Source organism: Olea europaea, chromosome 11, assembly GCF_002742605.1.
Source record: "Olea europaea var. sylvestris chromosome 11, O_europaea_v1, whole genome shotgun sequence".
Lineage (NCBI taxonomy): Eukaryota > Viridiplantae > Streptophyta > Magnoliopsida > Lamiales > Oleaceae > Olea > Olea europaea.
Window position 1 is genome coordinate 1,709,768 of NC_036247.1, and position 8,940 is coordinate 1,718,707.

Genomic DNA, 8,940 nt, shown 5'->3' on the forward strand with positions numbered 1-8,940 from the left:
TTGAGCATTCTTTCGTACTATGATTCGCTTCACATTCTTCACAATTTGGTTTTCGTACATATGTTGCATTCGCGAACTGTGATATGCTTTCCACCTTGTGAAATAGTAAGTTAATCTTTGCTGATAAGGCTGAATATGCATTTACCTCATAGACACCCGGAGGCTTCTTTTGAATCACCTGCTCAGAGGACCACATGGCTGAAGTGGTAGCCATTCTCTCAAACAATTCCAGTGCTCCATCAATTGTTCGTGTGGAAATTGAGCCATATGATGATGAGTCCACCATGCTTTTGAAGTACGAGAATAACCCTGTATAGAAGAATCGAATTTGGGTCTTTTTGTCGAACCCATGATGAGGGCATTTCCGGAGCATGTTTTTGAATCTATTCAAGGCTTCGTCAAATGATTTAGATTCTCCTTGACTGAATATCTATCTTATGTCTCAGTTTTGCTATCTTGACAGGTGAGAAGAACTTTGTGTAGAATTTATGAGCCAGCTCGTTCCAAGTAGTGATGCTTGTAATAGGAAGTAAATCCAACCATTCAAGTGCCTTATCCCATAGTGTATGTGGGAAAAACCTTAGCCTAATAGCATCATCCGAAATTCTTTGATACCTGAAATGTTGACACATATCCAATAATCGAGATATGTGTGTATGTGAATTTTTTTCGGCTTTGTCATAAAATTGGTGTCCATTCTAGAACAGCTGTATCACTTTAGTCTTCAATTGAAAATTAGACCGCCCAAACGATGGATACACTATGCTGAACTAGCTTTGAATTACTTGAGGAGTCAAGAAATCTCCCCAAATCTCATTTCCTTTGTCTACTGCCTCTCCTTCATTGGTTGGGATAATAAGGTTGTTCGATTTGTTAGCCATTTGTAACTGTGCTTCTCTAGTCTCTCTTTGTAGTCGATGAAAAGTGCGCTTAATCTCATGATCAGCTGGAGTCAATTCTCCTCCAATCAATCTTGGCATGCAACTCTGCGAGAAAACTAATAGAAGCACTCAGATTCAAACAAATTGAATAACTAAACAAAACAAAATAAAATAACCTAAAAAGATGGGGAAAAAAAAGAAATTAAAAATTAAAGTTCGAATTAGTGTATAGAAAAATAAAATTAAACTAACGCTCAATTCCCGGCAATGGCGTCAAAAACTTGTTCAATAAATATTTTCTTTCGATTTAAATCACCGCAATTGTACGGTTCGTTAACAAGTAATAAAATGGATTTTTAGAGTCCGAATATCGTCTCACAGAGATTGAGTAGTTCAATTGTATTTATCTCAGCTTTAACCGAATCCAAATGATCAATTATGAGTTTTTATCCTAGGAAATCCTAAATCTAAACTAAATTACCAATATTATGAATTGGATGTTATGACATGCAAAATAATGTTTGAATTAACTAAAATGCAATTTGATATTTGGGACTCAGGTTAAATGTATTCAATGAATGTGAGATATACTAGAATCACGAATTCCCAAGTAATGTTCAATTTAACTTTAATTCTACACTTTGACAATAGATGACATTTTGAAGAATCAATACTCCTAAATCCATCTAACACTCTCTCTCGAGATGAATTGAACATATTTTCATACACCACCAACTTATATCTCTATGACGGATGCAAATATACGAGAATGCATGTAGTTTTGTAAGTACTCAGAGATTCACACAAAGTATAGGGGTATATTTCTATCCCCTATCAGACCCTACGATGATTTATACCTTGTCAAAGTTATTCATCTTCTTTCGAATAGATGAAACAAACCACCAAAACTCACACAATTACGAGCCCATAATCATGGAGGCAATTAAATGCATATAAATTATTCAAACAATCAATACGTGATTTAATGTCAAAATAGGGAACAACGAATTAAATATCACATTACAAGGTTTATCGATCTCCTAATATAGATTTTTCTAGCCTAACATGATGGGAAGAAGAACACAACAATAAAAATCAAGAAAAGACATCGCTCTATTGAAATTCTTGAAGTGAGACATTGAATCTTCTTGTTCTTCCTTCTTCTTTCTCTTCAAATCCTCCCAAAATAATGTTTAATACGTGGTCTATATTTTTGGACATCCCTAGGGCTTTAAAAGACTCCCTAAGATTTGTTTCCATAAGAATTTCATTCAGAAAAAAGAAACCAGATTTTCTCGCCACGATTGGCTTGGGCTGTCGCCCAGGCTAAAAACTCGAGCAGTTGCTTAGGCCAAGAATTTTTTCTCAGTAATTAAAAAATCATGTTGGCGATCGCCCGGTATTTATAACTGGGCTGTCGCTTAGACAAAATTTCTTTCATATATTGCATTTTAGCCCCCGAAGTTGATTTTTGATTCTTTTAAGTCCTTTCTCTTGCATTTTCAACCCTTTGACTTTTAATTGCATCCAATTGAACCCGCAACATCTTTAGTCTTCATTTTGTGATCCAAATCAACTATTGAAATGTTGCAACTTAGTCCTCATACTTTGGATTTTCTTCCTTTTTGGTTCTTTTTCGTTTCTTTTCTCTTGAATTTCACTACATTCATCAATATAATCCTACAAAACATAATTACATAGAATTAATTTATAATTCAAACTCTTTGATCATAATTAAGTCATGTTTGTGAACTAAATAAGTGTGTAAAAATACACTTAATCGTCAACTCTCTGACCACACTTAAAATAATGAAATACATCTACTATTTATATGATCAATAACCAAATAGAAGAGTTTAATTTAAACTCAAACAAGATTCCTTTAACTTAACAAGGATTCCATAATATACAGGGACGAGTTGTCTAATATTGTTCCTCCTCCATTAGTTGATACTTCAAGGAGGCTTTACCTGGAATGAAAGATCGACTCCAAAATCGACTGTAAATTGGAGACCAAATTTTGCAAGAATTTTGCTTTCAACTTTAATTAGAAGTTCATAGAATAACTACCTTTTTCTTATTTATAATAGAAGTCTTCCAGCTTTTGACTTTTGAAAAAATTACCCAACAATCTCCACCTTGCCGAAAACTAGTCAAAATCTTGTTATCTCTTCTACAACTTTTAATCATTATACTTTAAAAAAAGGTAAGCATTTGACACACTTTAATAGTCTCATACTCCGCCATATGAGTATAAACACTCAGAATTAGCCGCGAACTCCGAGTATTTTATCGGCTACATGCCAAAACAACCCTGCTAATAATTATAGTGCAACTCTACCACTGACTTTCCTAGAGAGTTCATCAGCCATCGACATTACAACTCCACCACATACCTACGCATCTTGCATCAAATGTCAGTCAATGATATGTGCAGATATGCTGACCCATGCTAGTAAGAACACATCCTCTATCATGGCAACATAGCATGAGAATGTTTCCATCTTACTTTACAGCACCACATCCGCGTCCTCTTTCGCCAGGTGAGACGCACTATCCGACTCCAAGCAGTTAGCCAACCTTATTCCACCTTTTGGACAATTTCTCTTCACGTGACTAGTCTGACCGCAGTTCCAACAAATTGCTTTCTTCCTTATGGAGTTGCCTTTCTTCCCCTTTTAAGTCATAAGCACTGCATTGTCAGATGGAATATTTTATCCCCTAATCTTCTCTCTTTTGAGATCAAGTTGCTTGTCACTTCTTCGATACTCATGGTTTCCTTCCCATACATCAAGATTGGCTTGATATGTTTATAGGTAGATGGAAGAGACCAGATGAGCTGTAATGCCTTATCTTCATCATCTATATTCACTCCAATAGACTCCAGTTCTAAAAAATCCCGTTGAGAATACTTAGATGGTTTGAGATTTTCGTACCTGCCTCTATGCGTAATGAATGAAATTGTTCCTTCAGGTACAACCGATTTAAAAGGATCTTCGTTTGATATAGTTCTTCTAGCTTTTCCCATAGTTCCTTTGCATCAGATATTCCATGAATATTTGCAAGAATGTTTTTAGCCAGACAAAGACGTATCATGCTTGCAGCCTTCAAATCCAATTCTTCCCAATCCTCATCATTCATACTGGATTCAGCTTCCTTATCAGAAGTCTTGGTTAGTTTTCCTTTCAAAGCCTTGCGCAATCCAACTTGAATCAATAAATCCCTAACTTGTACTTGCGACAAACCAAAATTGATTCTCTCTCAAATTTCTCCACGTCATATGTCAACGACAATATATTTTTCTGTTACTTCAATACTTCGAACCACTTGATACTCTGATACCACTTGTTGAAAATTTTACACCAATTCTCTTTATTTCTATTTACGCACAAGATCTTTTATTGTTCAAGAGAATATTAGCAAATAAGGAAAAATAAAGAATGTAACGCACAAATTAAACGGACCGTCAAAGTTTTCTCTATATGAAAAATTGTTACAATTATATAGAATTTCACTCACCGACCCAATCCCCAAATATTCCAAAGAAACAAATAAACTCGAGTTTTATCACACCTACTTTTCTACCCAATGTACGAAAAATCTCAAGATCCTAGGCTCACAATATTTTCTCTCTCATATCAATAACCACACCGAAATAATGAAATAGATCCACTTTTTATAGAATCAATAACCAAGTAGAAGAGTTTAATTTAAACTCAAAGAAGATTTCGTTAACTCAACAAGGATTCCTTCATGTGCAAGAATCCAAAATTGACTATAAATTGGAGACCAAATTCTGCAAGAATTCTGCTATCAACTTTAATTAGAAGTCTTTAATACAATAACTACCTTTAATTATTTGCAATATAAGTCCTCCAACTTTTGACTTTTAAGGCAATTACCGAACAATTGTGTTGAGTAGTAATAGGTCTTCTCAACCCCAAAAGTTAGCACAAGAGGTGAGATTTTTCCTCGCACTTATAAACTGAATACCAACCCCATCCACAACCGATGTGGGACAACATCAACAATCTCTCCCTCGCACATCGGGCTTTGCAGAAGACCAAACACGTCTCCCTCCACACATCGGGCATTGCGGGAGACCAAACACGTCTCCTTCTTATACAACGAGGCTCGGGAAGACCAAACTTGTCTCCCCTTCACACAAACCCGTATCTTCGTGACTATTGGGGTGGAGACTTGTTGAAAATCGAGCTCTCATCTAGTGTTGGGTGGTATTAGGCCTCTTCAACCCCAAAAGCTAACTCAAAATGTGAGACTTCCCTCACACTTATAAACGGAATACCAACTCCATCCATAACCGATGTGAGATAACCGTAACATGACTGCCATCCATTCCACCCCAATTTTCTCCCAACACGCTTAAGCCAATTATAATTTTTGGGTCATGGGATAGGACAGGGAAAATCTGGAATTTGAGTAATTTTAAGTTGAGATTCACCTTGATTGGGCACGTCAGGTTGGTTAATAGGGTGACTACTTCGCTCAATGGGTCCTGATGACCAAGTGGTGGGAAAGATGGGTTGTGCTACCATTGAAGCCAACATTAAGATTTGGGACTTGGGATTGTTGGAGTGAGAGGAAGTGGAGGGAAGAATTAGGGAGGAAATGTTGGCGAAAATAGGGACAAAGTCTATGGAAGAGGGCGGTGGAAGTGGTGGTGGTAGGGAGGGGTAAAACGAAACCCTACTGGTTTGGATTTACAAGGGACTGGAGGTGGGAAAGAAAAGATAAATAGTGATTGGATTTTTATTTTTTAGTTTTTTTAATTTTAATTCAAAGTTATCATTTTACCCTTTTAAAATTGGTCGAAGTTAATTTATTGGGTTAATTAATTGTCAAACTAATAGAAATCATCCATTTAGACCCCATGTACTAATTTTTGAATTGCGATTGGCACAAAGCAAATGTTAAGGTAAAGTTTACAAATATTTCACAGGTTTGGGACCGCTGTTGCAATTATCCATTTAGTTAACACAAGTAAAAAATGATTTGTTATTGATTGACTTTTTAGTTAATCGTTAAAGGATTTATATAGAATTCTAATCCAATAAAGAATTGATGCATAAAAGTCAAAACAAGCAAATATTTATCTTGAGAATAAAAGAAAGTAAAAATATTATTCTATGATATTATAGCTCTCACTTTTTGAATAATTATTTAAGTAACATGAAAATGCAAGCAAATTTATTCAATGTGCTAACCACCCACCCAACCACATAAATTCACACCTGGATAAAGGAAAGGACAAAAATGGATGAAATTATTATATTGGGACCCATATTTGAACCCCCTATTGGTTCTGTCCATTCCCCCTAATCGCTTAACCTCGGAACATTTGCCATAAATAATGAATATGATATTTTATTCAAAATTTCGTTGTTGAGACAACAAGATTAACATTTCGGTTATGCTATTTTTGCAGCACCCTGTGCACTGTGCACAGGGTGTGAGACATGGGGGTGGACCCCTGTGCACAGGGTGCTGTGCAAGGAGAGTTTTCCTTAACATTTTGATGAAGCTTTAGTCAAATTATGCGATTGAATCCTCTGTATCCGTTGCGGGTTAAGGGCTCCTTCTCCCTCCCCTTATTCAAACTCTGATTCCTATTTTTTATAGAGAAATTTCTTATCAAAGATAGAACAAAATCCGTTTTATATCATATCTAAGGGATTCCTTGGTTCGGGGAAAGACTAAAAAAGAATTCCCTTCTGTGGACAATGGATAGATTTGATTTTGAAGGTAGAGGGTTAAATAGTTTTATCGAACGTAATTAAGCAAACAATACAATAATTGATCTCATTTAATTTGTTGAGATTTAAGATTAAGCAACAGAAATTTAATAATTGAATTAATTATAAATTACATTTTTGATTCATATTCTCAAATGAAGAAACGGTTTACAGCAAGATTATCAAGGTTTTGTAATCCTTTGCCAAATTTATTCATGTTCCAAAATAGGATTACAGAAATTTCATAATATAGCAAAAAATACCATGATTTAATCAAATCATCTTATCGAATTACATTAACCCTCTAGAGATTTCAATTTGGAAGCCCTAAAGCACATGAATTGATGGTGATGGTGATGGTAGTGGTGGTGTGAGTTTTCTTCGTCAATCTTGCCCTGAACATGGCGGAACTCCTCCACATGATACGGAATATTAATTGGACCTTTCTGATCAAATCCATATTCCTCCTCCGTCGCCTTCAGCAACTGCACGAAAAGTGGATGGTTAATGTATATCACCGGAATAATAAACCTCTGCTGCTCAGCCACTTGTCCCACCGTTACTGCAAGACACCCTTTCAGTAGATATACGCTAGTGAATCATCCTCAAAAAATTCGGTTTCTTTAAACATATTTTACTAATATTACATCACTTTTGCAAACAAAATTTAAGACATGCTACATCCACTTAAACCTTCATATCTTCGATGGATATCACTTTATGATATGTAATACATCTACCTTAATGCACTCATTAACACAACCTTTATTTGATGGATATTTGGTCTTTTCAAACTAAATACAAAATACCCTAATCCTAATATTCTCTCAATTTATTTTTTTCTAGAAAAAAAAAAAAAAAGAGTTTCTATTCCAGAAAAGAAAGTAGAGAATTGGATCCAAGGTGAATGTAGGGGTTTGAAAATGCAACTTTAGCTTTGTTGTGGCCGACAACGGCACAAATCATGTGGAAAAAAGGATGTTACATGCGCCACTAGCTAAAGATTTGTGATGATATGTTCTTACGTTTGACCAAAATTAAGCTTAAATTTAAATTAACAACAATGCTATTTGTTCATTAACATTTTGACATCATTCTTGATATTCCATTGTTTTCAACATAAATGTTGGCGGGAAGGTGTTATTTATTTTGACCAATGTGACGTCGCTACATGGCACAACATAAAAAATGATATTAAACTCAATGTACAAGTAGCATCATTCTTAAATAAAAGTAGCCTGTACATTTATTTTATTCCATTAATTTCTGCAAAGATTTTTTTTTTTAATTGAAAAACCTAAATACAAGTTGAGAATCCTCCCTAAAAAAAAAATAAAAATAGAAATACAAGTGGATACTTCGCCCCTGTTTGCACCTTTTCTTAAAAAAAATAAAAAAAAAAATTATTGTATTTAAATTGCATGTATAAGTTACGTTCATCACTTCAATGTTTAACATTTGATACTTTACTTATGTTTGGCACCTTTTTAAGGCTTAATTCTTTTAAAACTCATGAAGTCGTACTCAACCACAAAATTATGGGACCCAATTTTTTTTTTTTTTTTTATCAACTTTTTAATTCTACATTTCATTAACTTTTATTAAAATATGCTAAAAATCTAATTTTTAACTATATCAAATAGGGTACAGTATTTGCCTAATTAAGAGCTACATTACAATTTATTTATTTATTTATTATTATTATTTTTTTTTTTTAAGAACAAATTCAGAAGAGCAAAGGCATATAGCAGGTCGAGGTGGGCTAGAAGGCATACTCGTAGCACCACATTTTTTGTTTTAATATTTTTATTTTTTAATATGTCAATAACTAAATATGGATCATGTCAGGTGCACAAGTTGAGCTTTTTGGGTATTTTTTGTTAGGGTTGGGATTGTCCAATCTGATCGACCCGACTTGATACAACCAGACTTTTAAAAGTTTATTGAACCAATACTTTTAAAAAGTTTTAAATAATCTAAATATAATGTCCCAACTTTTTGAAATTTTAAAAGTCTTTAAAAGTTTAACTGAATTCACCCTTTAATTTACCTTTTCATTTTCTCTTCATATTGATTAAAAAAAAGAAAAAGGTTTATAATAAACTATTAAAATATAAATGACATTAAATTCATAATGCTATTTTTGTCAATCTCCTAACATTAAAGTTTTAAATTGTATTAATTTGAGTCCAGCCCATTAAATAGATCCAACCCATCGAAGCGGGACTTGCATTTTGGTCCTTCAAAGTAAACTATAACCAGGCCCAAAATAAAACCCCAATCCCCTAAATAAAACCCTAAATCTT